The sequence below is a fragment of the Triturus cristatus genome, chromosome 4_2 (assembly GCF_964204655.1).
Source record: "Triturus cristatus chromosome 4_2, aTriCri1.1, whole genome shotgun sequence".
Lineage (NCBI taxonomy): Eukaryota > Metazoa > Chordata > Amphibia > Caudata > Salamandridae > Triturus > Triturus cristatus.
The window spans coordinates 884977500-884999817 of NC_140586.1; the positions used below are offsets into that span (position 1 = coordinate 884977500).

The following is a 22318-nucleotide window of genomic DNA, read 5'->3' on the forward strand; positions in this document are numbered from 1 at the left end:
ATGAAACGGAGGGTCAGATGAAGAGGAGGAAGAAACAGAGAGCTGAGAAAATTGGTGCATTATAATGATTCTCAAAGACTCAAACTTAAGCATAGAAGTATCAGGTAGCTTAAATTTAGTTTGAAAGTCCTGAAAAGACAAAAACAGCGCATCATGCATTCATTGTTTAACCTGGATAATCCCTCTAACAATCCAATCCTTCCATAAAATAGTGCGATTAGAGATTTTAATACGCTTATTATGCCAGATAGAGTAGTCCAAGAATATCTGACACATCGCCCCATCCCACACCGCAGCCCCTGGTTTGTCGATGACGGAGCCATGGACTTTAGCTTTGCCAACCAATGCCTCTGCCTGTACCGTGACCTGTGGGCACCGCTCGTGGAGAGCATGACGCATCTTCAGCTTCACATGGCAGCCCCAGGTCTGCCGATGACAGCGTTTCAGCTACCACATCATGCCGCTGCCTGCACCGAAGCCGTGGTCACCGCTCGTGAAGAGCACGACACAACAACCATGATGACATCGGAGCCCCGGCCACGCCGACACCAGCAGTACTGATCTCGACCTTATGGAGTTCGATCTGAAATGTGTGTGACTGCAAGAACTCACAGACTTTAGAAACGATGCCAGCAACACCTCACCTCCGCACTTCATCGCAAGGTCCACGTGGACTCTTCATTTCCAAGTTACTGCTTTGCAGGAATTTCTGACAAAGTATCCTGCCTGCGCTCCATTGCGGTCGGACTGAACTGTTGGATTTGTTGGTCACGACACTGTGATAGCCCCGGTTGGAGATGTCAACTTCATGGAACTGTATTTTGAGTTCATGCTTGCAAAAATCATATGTTTACTTGTGTATACTGGATCTTTATCGTTTTGGTCTTGTTATTTTCAGCTAAATATTGTCTAGTTTTCTAAACTGGTGTGGACTCATTTTGCAGTGTTTTCAATGTGTTATTGTGTGTGTTTGTGTAAATGCTTTATACATTGCCTATGAGATAAACCTGACTGCTCGTGCTAAGGTACCAAGGGGGTGAGCAGGGGTGACCTTGGGTGTGTAACATCCTTACTTTGACTAGAGTGAGGGTCCCTACTTGGACAGGGCACAAACGACTGCCAACTAGAGACCCGATTTCTAACAAAGAGATTAACACCATGTATGTTTTTTTGAAGGAAATTGGTACTCGTCTTAAGCTTGGATCTCACTAAGTTATCTTGTGGTGATGTGACTTTCTATTAAAGCCTTGTGATGCATACTATTTTTGGATATCTTTTTTCCTTCTCTTGCCACAAATTATGGTCTCGGTCATGAAACTTGTCTTCTAAGGTAACCTTGTGCACAGAGCTACTCTCTCATGTTTGTTTCCTTGTCATCATAGTCTATTAAATTAGTGCAATTGTGTCTCGGTCTGAGGAGCTGGCTAAAAAGAATACCTTGTTTCTGGTTCCAAGGGTGGTAACTGTGGAAATGTTAAAGTGTGTTTTGTGCTTTAGGGTTCACACACTGATCTACTTCCAGTTTGCCCTCTTTATGTTGGATCCATATATCCAAACATTCTACCTTCTGCCGGCTTATATTTGCTGTGAACCTTAGATTTTGTTCGCATAAATTGATCCATTCTATAAACTCATAAAGGGTTTTTTATTCTCCCTCCCAATTGAAAAAGAAAGGTCATCAATAAAGTGACCAAAATTTCACTGACTCAAAAACCGGGGCTACCTTGTTGTGAATATATCGGCCTCAAAATCACTCATGAAGATGTTGGCTACGCTGGGTGCACAGGATGCTCCCATACGGACTCCTTTTTCCTGAAGAAATAAATCTTCACCAAATTCAAAGGTGTTTTCTTGTAAGACAATCTTCACACATCCCACTATGACTATTCTAGGGGCTTCTCTCAGGTGACGCTGTATGAATTTGTGTACTGCAATGATGGCTGACTCTAGGGCGATGTTACTATATAATTCCTCAATATCTAGGGTGACAGTTGTAAGCCAAGCCCTCAGCACATGATATCATATGTCTGGTGTCTTTGATGTAGGATTTAACACAAGGTACTATGGGCTGTAGAAATGGGTCCACATATTTTGAAAAGGGTTCAGTCACAGACCCTATTGTGGTGACAATGTGTCTTAAAGGTGGATCCTGTTGATTTTTAGGAATTTAGGCACCCAATAGATGCTTGCCTTGCAGGGGTTGTCAGCATTAAGAGATTCATATTCTTTTGTACATATGACTCCCTCATTAAGGGCTTGTGGTTAAATGTGTCTTCTCTGGTACTCTGCTTCTGGGGTCAGTGGTGATACTCATGTAGCGTTCTGTGTTGCTCAGCATTTACTTCATCTTCTGCACATACTGGTCTGTGTCCATGAGTGCGATGCCCCCTCCTTTGTCATTATTTTTTACTGTGCCTTTCTTATTTTGAGACAAAGTACGCATATATATCATTTTTGAAGACGGATTGCTAACAATATACTTTAAGGTAAGATGGGGTATATATATTTCTTGTATTGTTCAGTGGAATAGCGTACAGAGGAGTTGTGTAAAGTGGAGTACAGTGGAGATGCATAGGGTGGAGAGGCTATGACTGCAGTGGTGTAGAATTAAGTTGCATATAGTGGAACAGCATATCATGGAGTGCTGTAGAGTGGAGTGGCGTAGAGTGGAGTGGGGTATAGTGGAGTGGTGTGGAGTGGCGTATAGTGGAGTGGCATAGAGTGGAGTGGCATAGAGCGGAGTGGCATAGAGCGGAGTGGCATAGAGCGGAGTGGCACAGAGCGGAGTGGCATAGAGTGGAGTGCGGTATAATGGAGTATCATACACTGGAACAGAATTCACTAGAGTGACGTACAGTGGAATGTGATGGAGTGGGATAAAGTTGAATAGGGTAGAGTTAAGGGGTGTAGAATGTAGTTTTGTAAAGTAGTGAACAAGGGAGTGGCGTAGATTGGAGTTAGATAGAGTGGAGCGGGGTGAAGTGGGGAAAGTAGAGTGGCATACAGAGGAATAGCATAGACTGTAGTGGTATAGAGGAGTGTGGAGTAGCATGCAATGCAATTGCGTACAGTATAGAGTGTTCACTAAAATAGCATACAGTGGAGAAGCCTAGAGTGAAGGGGCTTAAAGTGGAGTGGTGTAAACTGTGGTGCTGTAGAGGTGAGAGGCGTACATTTTGAATAGCATAGAGTGGAGTGGCATAGAGTTAAGTGGGGTATAGTGGAGTAGCGTACAGTGGAGTGGCGTACAGTGGTGTGTGGTAGAGTGGTGTGGCATAGGGTCGAATAGTGTAGACTTCAGTCATGTAGACTGTAGCTGCGTACAGGGGAATAGCATATAGTGGAATAGGGTACAGTGGAGTGATGTACAGTGAAGTGTCATACAGTGCAGTGGTGTAGAGTGGAATAGCATAGAGTGGAGTGTTGTAGAGTGGATTGGCATAGAGTTGAGTGGCATACAGTAGTATAGCAAGAAGTAGAGTGGCGTACAGTGAAGCGGCAATGTAGTGTGGTAGAGTGGAATAGTGTATAGTGGAGTAGCATAGAGTGCAATGGCGTAGTGTGGAGCAGTGTACATGGAAGTGAGGTCAACTGTAATGGCATATTTATTTATTTATTACATTTGTAACGCGTGGCAGCTACCCAAAAAGGGTTTACCGGCACCGGAGCAGATCAAAGATTGTATAGCAGCTTAAAAGATTACTGGTTAAAGAGCCAAGTCTTCAGTGATTTGCATACAGTACAATAGCACAGAGTGGAGTATTGTACAGTGGAGTGGCATAGAGTGGGATAGCATATAGTGGAGTTGCATACAGTGGAATAGTGTAGAGTGGCATAGAGTGGAGTAGCATAGAGTCAAGTAGAGTGTCGGTTAGTGTAGTGACGTAGAGTAGAGTATGGTACAGTGGCGTGGAGGGGGATGAAGTGTATTAGAGTGGAGTATAGTGGACCAGAGTACACTGGAGTGGGATAGAGGAGAGTGGAGTGAAGTGTCAGAGTGGGGTGGCGTGTTGTAGATTATAGTGGTGTACAGTGGAGATATGTAGCATACAATTGAGTAAAGCCTCAAAATTTGCAGTACCATGTTGTACAGTAGAGTGTAGTGACGTCCCATACAGTATTGGAAACTTGTAGACAACAGTGGAGTAAAGTGGCATACAGTCTAATAGAATTTTGTGGAGTGGCGTAGACTACAGTGTTGGGTTGTAGAGTGCGGGTAGAGTGGATTGGCAGTGTTGTAGAGTACAATGGCATAGAATGGCAAAGAGTAGAGTGGCATACAGTGGAGAGTAGAGTGGAGTACTGTGTCGTAGAGTGGAGTAAAGTAGGTGAGGTGGCATACAAAGAGATGCGTACAATGTCAGATTGTGGACTAGAGTATCACAGAGGGGCATAAAATGGAGTAGAGTGTTGTACAGTGGAGTGTAGGGGTATAGACTAGAGTAAAGTGTCGGAGAGTGGCAAACAGTGTAGTGAGAATGTTGTTAATTGGAGTTGCATAGAGTACAGTAGTGTGTCAAACAGTGAAGATGCAAAGAGTGAATTGCTGTCCAGTAGCGTAGAGTGAGGTAAAGTCTTATACAGTAGAGTCAAGTGTAGTGGTGTAACATAGTGTGGAGTAAAGAGTGTATTGGTGTGTTGTAGAGCAGAGTGATGTGGAGTGGAATATCATAGGTAGTAAACTGTTATAAACTGGAGTCGTGCCTCGTACAGTTGAGTGGAGTGCTGTGGAGCAGTGTACAGTGGAGTGAGATACACTATAGCGACATACAGTACAATAGTGTACATTGCAGTGGCGTAGATTATAGTGGCGTAAAGTGGAATAGCATAGAGTGGATTGGTGTACAGTGGAATGGCGTAGAGTGCAGTGGCAAGGAGTGGGTACAGTGGAGTAACACACTTTAGAACATCGTACAGTGGAGTGTAGGAGGGTGGAGTGGCGTGGAGTGGCGAAGAGTGGAGTATGGTATAGTGAATTAGCGTAAATTGACATGGCATATCATATAGTCGAGAAAAAGTGGAGTGCTCTGTTGTACAGTGTTGGAAACTGTAGTAGAGTGTTGTACAATAGAGCGTATAGGCATAAAGTTAAGTACTAATTTGGGCAGTGGAGTGTACAAGAATATAATATTGTAGAGTGGCATAGAGTGTAGTAGAGTTTTGTAGAGCAGTTACATAAAGTGGAGGAGAGTACACTGGAGTGCCGTAGAGTAGAGACCCGTACAGTGGAGTGGCATGCAGTGGAATAGCATACACTAGAATGTTGTAGAGAGGAATAGAATATAGTACAGTAGCATAGAAGAGAGGGGCATATAGTGGATTAATGTAGACTGGAGTGGCTTATAGTAAAGTAAAGTAGAGTGTAATAGTGCAGAGGGTTGTAGAGTACAGTGGAGTGGTGTAGATTTAATTGGCATACAGCTGAGTGGGGTAGCGGGTATAGCATACAGTTTAGTGGCGTCCAATGGAACAGTGTAGAACAGAGTAGTGTAGAGTGGAGTGGGGTAGAGTGTAATTTCATATAGTAGAGTGGCGTCCAATGGACTAGCGTAGAATGCAGTGGCATAGAGAGGAGTTGTGCAAAGTTGAGCAGCATATAGTGGAATGCCATATGGTGGAATAACGTAGAGTGGAGTGGCATAGAGTGGAACAGTGAATACTGTGATCATCAGAGATTCCCTGAAGCGCTTTAACAGTAGTTCTTTGTTGTTCTGCTCCAAGTTCTTTAACTCAGAGATTCATGGCCTATACCTTTGGTACTGCCTGATCCTTGCAGACCTCGCTCCTGTGTGCTGTAAGGCTCCCTGTCTGTTCTCCTGCTGCTTCTCTCTAACCCTGAGCATAGTACTATGCTTTGCTGACAGAGCATGCGTAGTTTGCACTACTACACACATAGCAAAATACACGTAGCACAGTGCATAAACTGTGCAAAAACTGTGCTATAACACGTAGCGGAGCAGCAATAGCAACAATACCCACAAATGCTTTGCTAAAGCAATTTTACATGCTAGAAAGCATATAACCAATTCACAAAAGTGAACTGTGAATGAAAATATTAGGCAATGAGAGAGGTGATGATTTTGGGGTCCCCCCTAACCTAGGGGGAGGACCAAGCAGATGCCTTGAACGCAAAGAGCATATCATGCTGTTGAACGATTCCGTGGTGGTCCCTTCCTTCTAGGACCACCTCAAGCAAAGTTATGGGCAAAAATACAATCCCAACCAAAGGCCCTGCAAAGCATTATGGGACGAGATTAGCAGTGGGCAGTGAATATTATAGTGTCCAATATCAAAATAATTCTACAAAGAGGTGCAGTTCAACTAGTCATTACTAGGTGTCCCTCACGAGTCAAATGCAAAAGCATTGAAATTATTATTAAATCAAGCTGCAGTTCCACTAGTCGTTACTATATGTCCCTCACGAGTCAAATGCAAAAGCATTGAAACACTGCCAATAACTGTGCTTGGAGTGGTCCTCAGAGGATGGGACCACCGCCGAATTGTTCAAGAAGATGTGCTTTTTGTTTTCAAGGCATCTGCTTGGTTCTCTCCCTAGGTTAGGGAGGATCCAAAATCATCACCTCTCTCACTGCTTGCTAATTTATCATATTCACTTTTGTGAAATGACTATATGCATTTTAGCATATAAAGAGAGCCCGTCTGCATCTTAATGTCTTTCTTGACACGTGAATGACGCAACCTGCAAGCCAGGAGCCTGCCCACCTTGTCTCTCCCCTCGTAGAATCGCTGTGCAGAGCCAGGAGCCCCCTTCGGCCTTGCCCATCTGGTGGGTTTACAGTTGGCAACGTAGCACATCCAGCTGCCACTTGGTTGGGAGAAAGGAGGCTTTTTTCTCCAAGTTCTTTAACTGCTTAATTTCCGTCGACAAGTTGGATTCCACCAGTCTCGCCTCCCGTCCCCGCGCAATATCTCTGGATGTAATCGTGCCCCCAATGGTGGTCTTAAACCCATCCCAGAGAGTGTAGAGGGGGGTTTCAGGGAGTGTGTTGAATGTAAAGTAGTCGGTAATCCCTCTACTTATTTTAGCCACATCTACTGGGTCGCGAAGGAGGTGTGGGGGCAGGCCATGACATGCTCCAGATGTGCCATGACAGCTCCAGATGTGCGTGGTCTGAAATAGAAATGTCAGAGAGCTCCACAGTGTCTAAGTGACGGAGGAGGGAAGGGGTGATGAAAGCATAGTATTTGTGAGTAGGACGTATGTACGTGTGTGTAAAAAAAAAATCATCCATTGTTTCTGGATGTTTATAGCACCAAACTATATTGGGGCCCCGTCCTCTATATCCTGCTTTAAACGTGAGGACATGGCCCCCGTATTCTGGAAAGTAGCCCGCTTCGGTCTAGAGTGGGGGTCCCATACCAGATTAAAATTCCCGCACACTATAATGTCGCCGTCTACCCCCTCTAATTGAAACGTCTTCTGAAGTGTTCCGAGCATAGAGATATCGTAAGTTTACGCTGCCCACGAAGAAAGTGAAACACCAAAAACCGACCCTCTTTGTTTTGGACCTCGCTAGTAACGGATGTGCAGAAACTCACCTTGAGAAGGATACCCACCCCAAGCGTTTTGAGATTCGTGTATGCCCAGTGATGCCAAGAGTATTTCGGATGTGCCATGCGGTGACGACCAGCCACCATCAGGTGGGTCTCCTGTAGCAGGATGACATCTGGGTCGTGTTGTAGTACATAACATCATGTTTACGTTTGTTTGGGGAGTTCAGACCCGCACATTCAGAAATATCAACTTAAAGTCTCCCAGAATAGATATGGGGCCAAGGAGTGTGCGTAAAATGTCCTATAGATGAGGAGGCAGAGTTACATGGGGGCGCATAGTGCAAACTAGGGAGGGATTCATCTCCACCCAGACTCTCCCCGACGAGGCGACAATAGGAAAAATCTAGTGAGCCCCTTACGCTGATAGCTATTTCCTTCACAGCCCCCATAGTGGGCTATCAGGCAGACACCAGCGTCCCACCGGCCACCCTTTGGACCAGGGACAGCAGCCGTAACAACCATCCAACCCGCTGTCAAAGGAATGCAACCTGTAAGAGAAAACATGCCATAACAAATGGTAATAACAGGGTCCAACAGTGACTTAATCATCTTGCGAAGGTTGGCATCAAAATGCTCCAAACCTGCTACAGAAGAGAAAGTATACAGGGGCGGCCATCAGATGAGGCAACAAGGCGTAGACGTTCAGGAGACAGTGGGGCACTCCTAGGCCCAGAGGCCCAGCACCACTGGCAGTAGGAAGAGGAAAGGGCCAAGCAAAGTCAACTCACACATGCTGGTGCAGGATAGTGCAGGGCGGCACCTGCTCCTCTCAAACAGAGCCTGTGGTCGAGTGAGCAGTGGAGACACCCCCGCCAATGCTGCAGGGATGACGGATAATATCACGCTTAGCCTCACAGAGGTTCATTTGGGCTTGAGCGCCCTCCCAGCGGGATCCCAGGTTGGGGAGACGTCATCTTTCTGAGAGTCATCAGTGAGTCCCAGCAAATTCTTCGCCTCCGTTAGGGATCTTAGTGAGCGAAGTTAACCTTCATATTGGAACAGAAGGGCAAAGGGGTGGCCCCGTTGATCGGGGATCCCCAGGGCACGTAGCTTATCAGTGACAAGCTTGAAATCATGCCGCTTTCTCAAGGTTATGGCAGAGAGATCCTGGTAAAGTTGTACAACATATCCTTGAAAAGTGAGTTCCGTTTTTTCTCTAGATGCTCGCAATATTACTTCTTTCTCTGAAAAGAAATGTACTCTGGTCAGGATATCAGGAACTACATCTGTGTGTCCATTGGTAGCGGTCACCCAGTGGGACCTATCAAGAGCAGGCAGAGAAGCGTCATCGCCCCCATGGATCACCTGCAGAAGTTTCACCGTGAAGCCCATGATACCACAGCCCTCCGCACCACTAGGCACACACCAGATACAGATATTGTTGCCGCAGCTTTTATTTTCTAAATCTTCCTGCTTGGTATGTAGGTCAATATTCTGCTCCTCCAGGGCTGTTACTTGCTGCCACAGCATCTACTGATCCTCAGATCTAGCTCAAGCCCATCCACTCGCTGGGGGCTGAGGATGCAGCTTGTGCCAGTGGGGGGGAAGGGGGCGGCAGCGCTTCAGAGTCCGCCAGTGAAGCCTTACTTCAGAGACGCATCACTGGATTGTCCTTTGCAGTTTTAGATCATGGCATAATGGGGCAGAGAGTCGTGTCCAGTACGAGGCTAGTAAGCTATGAAGTTCACCTCGCTCCACTTCAGACTCTGGCTGTTTGAACTGTAACCGTCAGTGTCCCTGAGATGGGAGGTGCTGTGCGATGCACGGGGCTCCAAAGGCAGATATGAGAGGACCAGACCACTATCGACCCCCAATGCGGTCCTCACCTCCACTAAGCCATTGGGTTACAAGCAAAAGAGCCCCCATCCCACATACTGCTCAGCGAGACCAGCATTCTGCACAGACCTCACCCACGTGACTCCTGTGGGTGAGGCCAGCTGAGTCCTCCAAGGGCCCGGGTTTGCTCCAGCCCAAGACATCCCTCTGGCTTTCAAACAGGCTCCCACTGAGGCAGTAAAGGTGGAGTCATGAGAGCCTGCTCCCCGCAAAGTGTAACAAAAGTCCCATGCAATGTTCAAGGATTGCATAAGATATAGCCATTGGTAGAATCAGTTGGGCCCCCTCACGAGGCCCAGCTCCCATAAAACTGCCCCCTATCTAGGGAGGCCGCCCCTATTGTCTGGCCCTAACAGGGCACAAATTTGTTGTGTAAAGTTTACTTTGTCATATGTATGGTAACCATATAGTCTATGTCACAGGGACCTCACCTTCCCATTCCTGCACTTTGCTTTTACATATCATTGCTATCAGGTATGTTGGTTCATTTGGTAAGACTACAGACCACAGCTTAAGCTAGGGTCAGCTTGAACTGCAGCAGTTTAGGGTATGTTATCCTTCCCCTTTCAAGAGTTTGACACCGGCCACTGTACTAGTGATGTGTACTATCAATAAATTGTTTTTAAAGGGCTGAGTAACCCCCAGTCATAAGCACTCAACGCCCATGCTCCTCCAGAACAAGGGCTGCCTGTCCTCTGTGAACACTCAGCATATCTGCTGGAGATGGTGTAGAATAGGTTGACTTTGTGAGAGAGTGTTCTGTGTTCACCACCAGCGCCTAGAGGTGCTGCTGGAGAGTTTAGAAAGGTTGGGTTTGTGAGAGAGTGTTCACTCGCCAGCCGTCTACAGGTGCTGCCAGAGAGAGTATAAAATAGGTTGGGTTTGTGATGGGTCTACTGTTCACCACCAGTCACCTACAGGTGCTGCTAGAGAGTCTAGGATAGGTTGGGTTTGTGAGAGAGTGTTCACTCTCCTGCTGTCTATAGGTTCTGCTGGAGAAGGAGTACAATAGGTTGGGTTTAATATGGGTGTACTGCTCACCACCAGTCTTCTACAGGTGCTCCGGGAGATGGAGTAGAATAGGTTGGGTTTGTGAGAGAGTGTTTATTGTTCACTCACCAGCCGTCTACAGGTGCTGCTGGAGAAAGGGTAAAACAGGTTGGGTCTATGAGAGTGTTAAGTGTTCACCCACCATCCGTCTATAGGTACTGCTGGAGATGGTGTAGAATAGGATGGGTTTGTAAAAGTGTTTAGTGTTCACTTGCCAGCTGTCTACAGGTGCTGCTAGAGAGAGTGTAAAATAGGTTGGGTTTAACAGTGAGAGAATCAAGGCATGGCTGACCTTTTTCACAAAGGGGCGTTGTCGGCAGATAAATGTACACACTATTGCTAGCAGTACTAACAGTGTCACACAGGGTTTGGCATCGCCCCCACCGTTCCTTTGCAATGCTAATATATTTCCATTACTTTAATGTTTTACATCACAAAACCTTGATTTACAAACCTGTGTTGAATATACCCAGCTAGCAGCCCATCTGGACAATGTAGGAGGGGGCCTGATCCAGTCACGTATTTCGATCAGTGACGATGATTAAGTGTTGATAAACTAGTTTGACACTGAAATTCTCTGGCTTTGAATCACAGAAGAGCTGACAAAAAGTGAGTGAAAGAATCAATCAAGATTTATTTCAGAATTAATGAACATTTCACAGAATTTATACAGTATTAGTACAGAAGAATAAGTCAATGACAACAATGCATTTTAACATTAAATAATCAATTCATGAACAGTTAGGAAACAAGGAACTGGTAAATCAAAAGTATTCAATTAAAAAAAACGTTATTACAATCACTGTAGATGAAAAAAGTACTACACAGAACAAATGATACAACATAAAACTTTTGAATACTCTTTTGTTGTTCCAGCAACAGAGAAAGGATGTTTTCATTTAAAAGACCACAGAAATTCAACATAAATACTTTTGTTTTAAAAACAAGGTGTAAAATACAAAACAAAATCTTCAATAAATGTAAAAAAACATAAGTCAGTTAGAGTTTGTCCAAATGGCACAATACAGTATGAAGGGGCCCTTGCGAGGGTGGCAACTTAGGGACCACCAAGAGAACACTTAGCATGTCTGATCCACATTGCCATTAGGAACTTGGCCATGCAGAATACAATAATACGAGATGTGTCTGACTGCAGTATTCTGAACGCCTCCTGGTGCTTCCTGACTCCCAGGTTTCTGCAAAGTGGAACTATCCAGTCAGGTTGAGACGGACTATATAGAGAGCAAAAAATAAAACATGCTTAAGTGTCTCAGGTCCTCCTTGGCAACAAATACAGTTCCTTGCTAGTGGAGGAAAAGTTTCACCAATAGCGCGCCCCAACACTGGGGTCGGTTTACAATCAATAAGCCAACAGAGTGATCCTTTACAATTTTGTATATTGTCCATTACAACACTACCCCAATAAACAGTTTTAAGACTGGACTTATGGATATCAATAAGCCAACAGAGTGATCCTTTACAATTTTGTATATTGTCCATTACAGCACTACCCCAATAAACAGTTTTAAGACTGGACTTATGGATTCGGCACAAAGACTCCGGAAAGTCCCAAAATATGTCAAGGCTTAATCTCTATAAAAGAGCCTTAACAGTGCAGACCCATGAGACCTTGCTTGCATATTTTGATGACATTAGGTCATGAAGGCCCACCCTATAATACTCTAGTGCTGTAGTAGACCATAGTTGATGCCAGAAAATAAGCACTGAGCTCAATTTTATCGGTAATTGTTTTTGGGCGAAATCTAAATAAAGTAGAGTTAATGGGGCCCAATATCACCGCAACATATAAAATCACTCCTAGAGCTTTAACACTGTAGATCTCTAGCCCGGGAGCCACCCTTCTGGATATGGTTTTCCTATGCATTTTTTATTATGTTTACCATTTGTTGCACCAAGGACAACTGTGCCCTTTACACCTGTGGAGTCCAGCATAAGTTTCTTGTAAGTTTCATACCAAACTCAGCCACTACTTCTAGAGGGATACATTCTACATCTAAAAATGATTACACGTTTGATCAACATTCAAAGATGCACAGACTGACTAAAAATATTCCGTAGTCAATCACACCAATAGTTAAAGGAAACCTGCAGAAATATGTTACCAGCAGCATCCTCCAACCTATGGGTGGAATTCCTTGGCTAATGAAGTAACTTTTTGACAAAAACTCTCTAGTTTCAGTTTGTTTCATACTTTCGGCTAATTACTACAGAACATCCGGATAATGTGAGGTTAGGATGAAAGTTAGATTCTCAGACTAGCTTTCGGGGGGCGTGGCTTGCAGCCGATCAAGATGGCTGAAACCTAGAGGAGCTCCGAGGGAGGCGTCGGTTCCCCAAATGATCCGTCATAAATCCGGGCAATTATCCTGCCTCAATAGACATTTTATGAAAGCCGAAGGTGAGAGGCATCGATCGTGCTACTTGTTGGCCGGAAAGAGTCCCGCGCAAGCTGGAAGGTGCATGCCAAAGGAAGCGGCCTAGACGCGCGGTGGAAGCAGGGGACTGATGTGCAGCTACGGCTGTCGGACATAAGCTGGAGCAACTGGGCAGCGCAGAACAAAGTGGGAGCTATGGCGGACGGCGGCGGCCGGGAACTGTACCCGCCCGAAACTAATGAACGCGTCCAGTGATTCCTTCTTCCCCCCCACACTTGAAGGGCGCCTACGGGGCTGCTTCGGGCCCTGTGTTATAACGTAGCGCACTGAGGAGGACCACAGCAGAAGGGGCGCCCTGATATAGAGACCGCGAGCAGAGGCGGAGACATCGAGGTGCACACACTGGGGCAAGCGCGACCTGAGCCGGTGTGCAGAGTGGAGCGCGCTGATGGGAGAAGGGCCTGGACGCCCGGGGAAGGCTGTGACCTCCATTACCACGTGTGCCTGGACACGCGGATGAAGCCCGGGACTGACGTGCAACTAAGGCCGTAGCACATAAGCTGGAACAACTGGGCAGCGCAGAACAAGGTGGGAGCTTTGGCGGACGGCGACTGCTGGGGGCTGTACCTGCCCGTAACTAACGAGCACGTCCGGTGATTCCTTCTCCCCCCCCACACTCGCAGGGCGCCTACAGGGCTGCTTCGGGCCCTGTGTTAAAACGTAGAGCACTGAGAAGGACCACAACGGAAGGGGCGCCCTGTTCCAGAGACCATGAGCGGAGGCGGAGATATCGAGGTGCGCACACTGGGGTAAGCGCGACCTGAGCCGGTGTGCAGATTGGAACGTGCTGGTGCGGAGAGGGGCCTGGACGCCCGGGGAAGGCTGAGACCTCCATTACCGCGTGTGCCTGTGTGCAGTCGCACAGAGAACCAGAGGGGCTTGTGGTTCTGGGCCTGGCATAGGTAACAGATTGCAGTACCCCTGCTGTGGTAGGTTGCACGAGACACAGAGCAGTGCTCGGACCGGCCCTTGCTGAGTCAGGGGGGGTGCATAAATTAAATACAAACGTCTCCCCGGGGCCCCGGCTAGCACTATTGACGACATCTGCAGCAACATTGCGTATAAGGCTGGCGTAGCCTGGGACAGAGGCTGGGACTGAGCGCGTGAACACTACCTGATGACCTAGAGAGGCTGAGAGATTGGTCGTGCAGAGTGATCAGGTGTCGCGGGTGCTTCGGTGCACATTTACTGGCGGCGCTTCAACGGTCCACCGCCCCACCAAATTCCAGCTACCAGCGCGGCGGGAAAACCGACAGGCCGCGCGCGGAGTGGACTACCGCGGCGGCGATTACAGATCGGCGCAATACAGAATTGGGCGAAAATGGGGGGCAGGGGCCCACGCGCGAACTCACAGGGCAAATTGGAAAAGTATGCCTATCAAAAAGACCTTCCCACTCTGCCTGAGCGCAAAGACGTGCCTGACAAAGACTCAGGTCTGGAGGGAGCGACGAAAGTGACGCTGGAAGATATCATGGCGGCTCTCGATAAAGTGCAATCAACAGTAGGGTCCATCTCGACTGATGTCTCCTTCCTGAGGGCAGACTTTCAGAAGATGACGGCCAGGGTCACGGAGGTTGAGCAAGTGACAAAATCCTTGGCAAAGGACACCACTGCGCTGCTTCAAAGGGTCAGTCATTTGGAAGCAGAAAATAGACTTATGGCAGAGAAACTGGACGACCAAGAGGGGCGCTCGCGGCGCAATAACGTCCGATTCACGGGTATTCCCGAAAGTGAAGGGAGTCCAGCCATGGATCTATACGTGGAGGATCTCATAAAACACAGACTTCAACCCCAAGACTTTCGAACTTCTTCTCTGTGGAGAGGGCGCACAGAGTGCCAGGGGGTAGGCCCAAACCCAGGGCTCCCCGTAGACCAGTCTTGGCCCGTATTTTCAATTTCTAGGACAGGGATGCTATACTGCAAACGGCAAGGGTGGCTCCACCGCTGCGCATCCAAAACTCAGTGGTGTCCTTCTTCCCGGACTACACGGCGGCAGTAACTAAACGTCACAGGAGTTTTTTTGAGATAAAGAAAGAACTCAGATGCAGGGAACTACCATACTCCATGCTGTTTCCAACAAAGCTGCGTGTAGTGGCGGATGGCAAAACCTGTTTTTTGAGAGCCCGGAGGAGGCCCATGACTGGCTCGAGGGATGGCGGCGACTGGAAGGATCCGGACAAACGGAGAGACGACAACAGCAACACATAGAAGATGATGACTCCAGGGACCGCGGAAGGGAGCGTGAGGATGAGCGTGCGAAACACATTGCGACCAAGGATTGAAGTACGGAGACGTTACGTACTTGGGACATGCCAGTGTAGAGAGGCTATATGGCTTCACCAGGTATGAGGAGGGCAGCTGCTACATGTCCATGATATGAACAACATGGTCCTCCCACTCGAAGGTGATAGGCAAAAGGACCAGAGTAACAGAATTGAAGGATGGCCTGTAGCGTGCTCTTGTTGATAACCTGTCTTTGAGGAGGGGATGGACGGCGGCACTCCACGGACTTCTCCCCCCACACACAAGTACTGTTACTGGGAATAAAGCACTCTGCTAAGTTGGGGTGGCGGATAGTTGGGGGTCCGTCTGGCAGGGAAGCAGGGAGGGGGTGGTAGAGGGGGGTTGTTCTTCATTTTGGGCTTGTTACGGTTTTTATTACTTTTTGTGGGCTTGCCAAATTTTGATGAGTATGCGAGTGCGGGTATACTGGATGCGGTCTTTCCTAAAACGAATAATGGGTCTGCTGTGTATCCTACAAGAGAGACCATTGAATAACTTCTGCACTAACGCACTCCCACCTCGATACCATGATGACCAGGCGTTCATTAACAGAAGTTTGGGTTGGGCAAGAAGGGAGGTAGGGAGGTGGGTGGGAGGGAGAGAGGGAAATATTGAGTTGGTATTTTTTGTTATTGGTTTTGATTTCTATATGGGCGAACATGGCACACTTCCAGTCTGTGATTGGAAAAAGTTTCTTGATGCACTATGTAAATGATCCTGAGAGAAGGCAGATTGTGCGTGATGGAAAGGGATGAGGCAGACACGAATTGAGTCTAATTCACAATTACCTCCGGTGTCTCCGATTAACCCCCTAACGCTGCTTACATGGAATGTACATGGATTGGGGGATAAAATAAAGAGAGGTGTGGTCCTACAGTATTTAAAGAGATGCGCACTGGCGGTGGCCCTGCTGCAGGAAACCCACTTGGGGGGCTCGGCCTGCAGGGCTATGGATCGATGGGGGTTCCGAATGGTGGTGCACTCGGAGTTCTCCTCTGGTTCAAGAGGTGTGGGTATTTTAGTGCGTAAACAGTTTCCACTAATAATACGATATACTCAAACGGATGACCAGGGTATATTTGCGGCAATTACCTGTCAATGGGAAGGGAAACTGTTTAATATCGTGTCAGTATACATCCCCCGGCCCTTCACTCAATAGCTCTCCCAGCACTTAGCGCATTTTTATTAGGTCTTCCAGCAGGTATGATACTGATTGGTGGGGACTTCAATGCTGTCATTGATGGGACCAGAGATAGGTATCCTCCCAGGCAGAACAAGGCAGGCACTGCGCGTATGGGGGGCTTTTTGGATGCCCTCGGGCTTACAGATGCGTGGAGATAGAGACATCCAGAAGTGCAGCAATACACTTTTCAGTCGGGGTACATAATAGCCTCTCCCGCATCGATTACTTTTTTACAGCCGCAGACCATCTCATGAATGTGGTGGACGTTGAGATCCGCCCTAGGGGTATTTCAGACCACTCGCCATTAATGCTAACATACACAAACCATCACAAAGCGCGGAAACGGGTCTATCCCGTGTATCCGGGGTATTTACAAATCCCTAAGATTTCAAAAGACATAGTCGCGGCGACACAACATTACTTCCAAGAGAACGCTTCCTCAGTCCAGTCCCCAAGTATTCTTTGGGAAGCATATAAAACGGTGATATGTGGGCAGGCCATTTCTTCTGTAATAGGTCACAAGAGGGCAAAACAAGCTGAACTAGATATCAGAGTCCAAACTGACTAATGCTACAGATCAACACGCACAGAATCCATCATTAGAGACATCCCGAACCTTGCATGCTAAACAATGTCAGTTCAGGGAATACTGGAGGCAACTAGGGCTCGGCTCCAAGCCATGCGGCATACGATATATGAGATAGGTGATAAGGATAGTAAACTTTTAGCCTGGCTTGATAAAAAGGAACGAGCACAAAGAACGATAGCGCAGTTATGGACACCAGATGGCTCATTGGTGGCTGCGCCGGAAGAAATAGTGAATACTTTAGCCGGGTATTTCAAATAGGTATAAGAGTCACGGACGACTGTAGAGACGATAGAGGCTCAAACGTATATTAGGGATATTAATTTGCCTAAACTATCCCCAGAGGAAGCCCTCACTCTAGAAGCCGACCTAACAGTCGAAAAACTACAAGTGACTATTGGCTCCCTACAGTCGGGGAAAGCGGTGGGACCTAATGGTTTACCCACTGAATTGTATAAAAAGACGGCCGCTACGACTGCCCCTTATCTTTTAAATATGTATATTGAGAGCCTCGAGGCAGGGGAGTTCCCACAAGATCAACGCATGGCTACCATTGTGATGATCCTGAAACCCGGTAAACCCCCTGAAGAATGTGCCTCTTACTGTCCGATATCGTTACTTAATGCCGAAGCCAAAATATTAGCCAAACTGTTGGCGACGCGGTTGACCCCACATCTTACGACCCTAATTCACCCGGATCAATCTGGGTTTATGCCAAATAGGAGCACGGCTCTCAACCTGCGGCAGCTGCAGGGATTAATGGCTTGGATGTCCCATATTCAGAAGCGGGCGGTTATCCTTTCCCTTGATGCGCGGATGGCATTTGACATGGTGGAGTGGCCATATCTTTTTGCAGTCCTTAGACACTTAGGCTTTGGCCCGAAATTCTGTGCGTGGATACAACTGCTCTACACTAAACCGTTGGCACATGTAGTGGCCAATGGTCATATATCCAGAGACTTCCCACTGACGCGGGGAACGCGCCAAGGGTGTCCAGTGTCCCCGTTGCTCTTCGCACTAGTGTTGGAGCCGCTGGCGGCATGGATCAGGTGGGAGCCAATGATTTGTGGACTTCAATGGACGCCAAACTGGGAAGACCGCATTTCCCTCTATGCGGATGATGTGCTGCTGTATCTGACATCCCCTGGTCGCTCCATCTTAGTGCTCTTAAATATTTGTGAGATTTTCGGTCGGGTATCTGGATACACCATCAATTGGTCCAAGTCGGTTCTGTTTGTACTGCGTGGTCCGATGCCGTCGCTTGCGAGGGATTGCCTGTTGCAGGTCATGGAGGCTATCTTTAAATATCTCGGCATCCATATTACACCCAAACCCGATGAATTCATTTGGAGAAATCTTGGGCCCCCCTTGGAGCGGTTTCAGCACGCCGCGTTGGTCTGGCGCAGTCTGCCGTTGTCAATGCTGGGAAAGACGGCGCTTTTTAAAATGAAGGCGCTCCCACGTTTCTTGTATGTCTTGGAGAATACTCCGTTTCAGGTACCACTGAGCTACTTTAAAAGAATCGCGTCGGAAGTTTCCGGTATGATTTGGGGGAACAAACCAGCGCGCATTGGGCAGGATACGTTGGTCAGGAGCTACACCAGAGTGACCCTCTTCAAAATAGGGATGGCTGTACATCAATTCTGTCGGCGGGACTGTGGGGAGGAGGGTACTTTCTACCATACTATATGGGAATTTCCGAAGATTAGGGCGTACTGGGTCAAGATAATGAGGACTGTGTCTCAAACTGTAGAGGAATCGTTGATTCCAGAGCCGAAACGGTGCTTATTAAATATTTGGGAACCTAATGACCTAACCCACCCGGCACAGGACTGGGTAGCACTGGGAATCATGTTTGCTAAAAGGAATATTGTGAGGAGGTGGGGATCATGTGAGTGTCCTAGTAGCTCTTTCTCACCCTTGGGCTGCGGTGGTGACTCCCTGATCCTTCTGCTGGTGCTGTGCCTGGTCCCGTGTGTGCCCGGTGTCTCGCCGCCGCTTCCCACATCTACAGCGGCCGCGGAGCAGACGCCGGACACCGGACTCCATCCCCCAGAGCTCCTAGCGGCAGGAAGCCGCCGCCCACGCCGTCTTTCGCGCCAGGAGGCGCATATGAGTCACCTGTGACTCCGGCAGAGCGGGTAGCTCTTTCTCACCCTTGGGCTGCGGTGGTGACTCCCTGATCCTTCTGCTGGTGCTGTGCCTGGTCCCGTGTGTGCCCGGTGTCTCGCCGCAGCTTCCCACATCTACAGCGGCCGCGGAGCAGACGCCGGACACCGGACTCCATCCCCCAGAGCTCCTAGCGGCAGGAAGCCGCCGCCCACGCCGTCTTTCGCGCCAGGAGGCGCATATGAGTCACCTGTGACTCCGGCAGAGCGGGTAGCTCTTTCTCACCCTTGGGCTGCGGTGGTGACTCCCTGATCCTTCTGCTGGTGCTGTGCCTGGTCCCGTGTGTGCCCGGTGTCTCGCCGCCGCTTCCCACATCTACAGCGGCCGCGGAGCAGACGCCGGACACCGGACTCCATCCCCCAGAGCTCCTAGCGGCAGGAAGCCGCCGCCCACGCCGTCTTTCGCGCCAGGAGGCGCATATGAGTCACCTGTGACTCCGGCAGAGCGGGTAGCTCTTTCTCACCCTTGGGCTGCGGTGGTGACTCCCTGATCCTTCTGCTGGTGCTGTGCCTGGTCCCGTGTGTGCCCGGTGTCTCGCCGCCGCTTCCCACATCTACAGCGGCCGCGGAGCAGACGCCGGACACCGGACTCCATCCCCCAGAGCTCCTAGCGGCAGGAAGCCGCCGCCCACGCCGTCTTTCGCGCCAGGAGGCGCATATGAGTCACCTGTGACTCCCGCGTCGCGGGACGCGCGCGGGCGGCGCCGGGAGAAGCCCGGGACAAGGGCGGGACCGTCTGTGGCCGTCAGGGGCCAGAAGAGGCCGGGCTGGGCATACCCTCTGCGATCTGCACACAGACAAGGTACTGTGAGTAGTGGTGCTTGTAAATCGTGATTATGGTGAAAAAGAAGCCCTCGGGCATTAAACCAAATGGGATGGCAGGAGCAACTCTGGATTCTTATTTGGTTAGAGCTGCTAATGTTTTAACGGAGGAAATAGAAAGAACGGAAAGGCGGCTGTCAATGGGGGTAGGGAATAAGACATCAGCCCTCATCCATGAGAATCCTGATGCCTCAGTGTTAAACACATCGCAGCAATCACCTGGCATTCCTAGGGATCTAGTAGACCAGCTAGAACATATGCCATCTCCACCATATATTACTGAACACTGTGTGTCTATCTCCCCAACACCTACTCAAGTGCCCCCGGTAGTAGAGGTCTCCCCCTCCCCCCCGATTCAAATCCAGACAAGACGTACAAGAGCGGGGGGTTTGGCTCCAGTTGGACGACCAAAGAAACTGCCTGTGGGACGATCTGCTAAAGCGGGTTCGGGTCATCTGTCCCAGGTGGAGGTTTTACCTAATAAACTCTGGGCAGCAATTAAGAAGAAACTGGATGTTATACTGGCCCCTATCAACAAAAGACTGACATCTATTGAGGACAGATTTTCGTCATTGGAAGTGAAGCTCAATGCCATGTCTACAACTGCGCAACCTTCTACTCTGGAGTTGCCAGGATCAAGTATTCATGATCGTACCCAGTGCTTGGTGCCAGTATTAACGAAGGAAGCCCCCTCGAATGATGATCTTCTGCCTCCTTTAGTGGTGGCAGGCTCCTCTTCGCATATTCTGATTCCGACATCAATTTTGCCTACCCAAACCTCTCAGACTGATAATGCTTATCACAATACACCTCCTACTACTGACTCAATCAACACTATGAATGTCAATAAAACTTATCCAGGGAAAGGACTCCCATTTGTTAGAGAGGCTATCCCTTTGGCTCTTGTCCTTGCCAATGTTCCCCACTTAAGACCAGGCCAAGTAGAATCTACAACTGCATTAATGGACAAAGCCCTATATTGGCTTAGTAGGAATATGTATTTTGGAGGAATGGGTGGGCAACAACAACTGGCAAGAGAAATTATAATGGCCAGACGGGTCCCATGGCTTGGTAACAATACGAAAAAGTTAAGGGGGAGATTGTGTTGTTATTAATTTCGCTACCACGCATGTACTACCTAATGTTCTTGCTAACTTACTACCACCTCAGAAAAGGGATTCTGATATAATTCCTCTCACATTGGAATTCTTTATTGGTAATTCCAGGCCTTGAGACGGAATATGATGCCAATATTATCAAACGACCCAAATGTAGCTACAGGGAGGAGGGCACTTTTAAGTTTCTCTACTGATCTTAGGCTAGAAAATCGATATAATGCCTTGTCCAATTTAGAGGAATGCGATTGACATAGGGAAAGTGATATCTACCCTGTTCATAAGTTCCCTCATGAAAATAAGTTGATCAGAAACAAAACCCAGGTTGAAACAATTCCCTGTATTAGTACCCTAATTTCGTCGTACACCCCTAAGAGTAACTATCAAACGGTGGTATCTGCTTGCAAGAATCCACCTGAACAAATGATTTCGCCCGGTTATATTGTAAATAATCCTTTGACAAGCGATAGGTGTAGATCCCTACATAAAATTCCCATTGGTGGTAGTAAAATATCTCTGGTATCATGGAATATTGCAGGTATTGCCCAGAAATTGTTGTCTCCTGAATGGGGCAACTTTATTGATAAACATGATATCTGCCTATTTCAGGAGTCCTGGGCTGTTGATCCTGTTTTTAGGGCCGGATATCTTAATTTTTACACTCCTGCAAAAAAAAATTCCAAAGGGCGCCCTGTAGGAGGCCTTGTGGCCTGGGTTCGGCAAAAACTAGACTATAATGTGGTATTGTTAAAATCCTCTGACATAGATATCCTAGCGTTCAAACTCAGTAGGGTTAACGAGAGTACCCTTGCCATTTTCAATGTGTATGCTAGGGGGCAGAGGGAAGGTCTTAGCTCAGAGACCATATCGTCTCTGGACTTACAGTTAGAAAATCTTCCCATTCACATTACTCCTATTGTAACAGGGGATTTCAACACTACATTTGAACCATTGGGTAATGAGGTACAAGAGCTATCAATAGAACAAGATTTTAGATGGGGAATCCCTAGGCTTGGCCTACCGCCTGTTAAAAAATGGTCTAACGCTGCAATCCAGCTTAAGGCGTTGTGTTTGGAAAGAGGCCTTAGGGCTGCAAATGGGCGCACAAGATCTGATCTGAAAGGTGAAATTACTTTTGATAATGGGCGTTCCACCAGCCGTATCGATTATATACTGATTGATCTTAGGATATGGCATAGACTTGATGACATGAAGGTAACATGGCGGCTCAAAAGTGACCACAA

At 47.9% G+C, this 22318-nt stretch overlaps 1 protein-coding gene across 4 annotated transcripts in view; it reads right to left on the reverse strand.

Moving 5' to 3' along the window:
* The window catches only part of LOC146835338 (uncharacterized), a 542691-nt gene that overhangs the window by 418464 nt on the left and 101909 nt on the right, over nt 1-22318 (reverse strand). For 2 of the 4 annotated variants that reach the window (XR_014960719.1, XR_014960721.1), the window contains one exon: nt 11076-11693. The exons of 1 other annotated variant lie outside the window; for it this stretch is intronic. The gene's annotated coding sequence lies outside the window, so the exon portion shown is untranslated. One more of the 4 variants, XR_014960720.1, reaches the window with a different exon arrangement.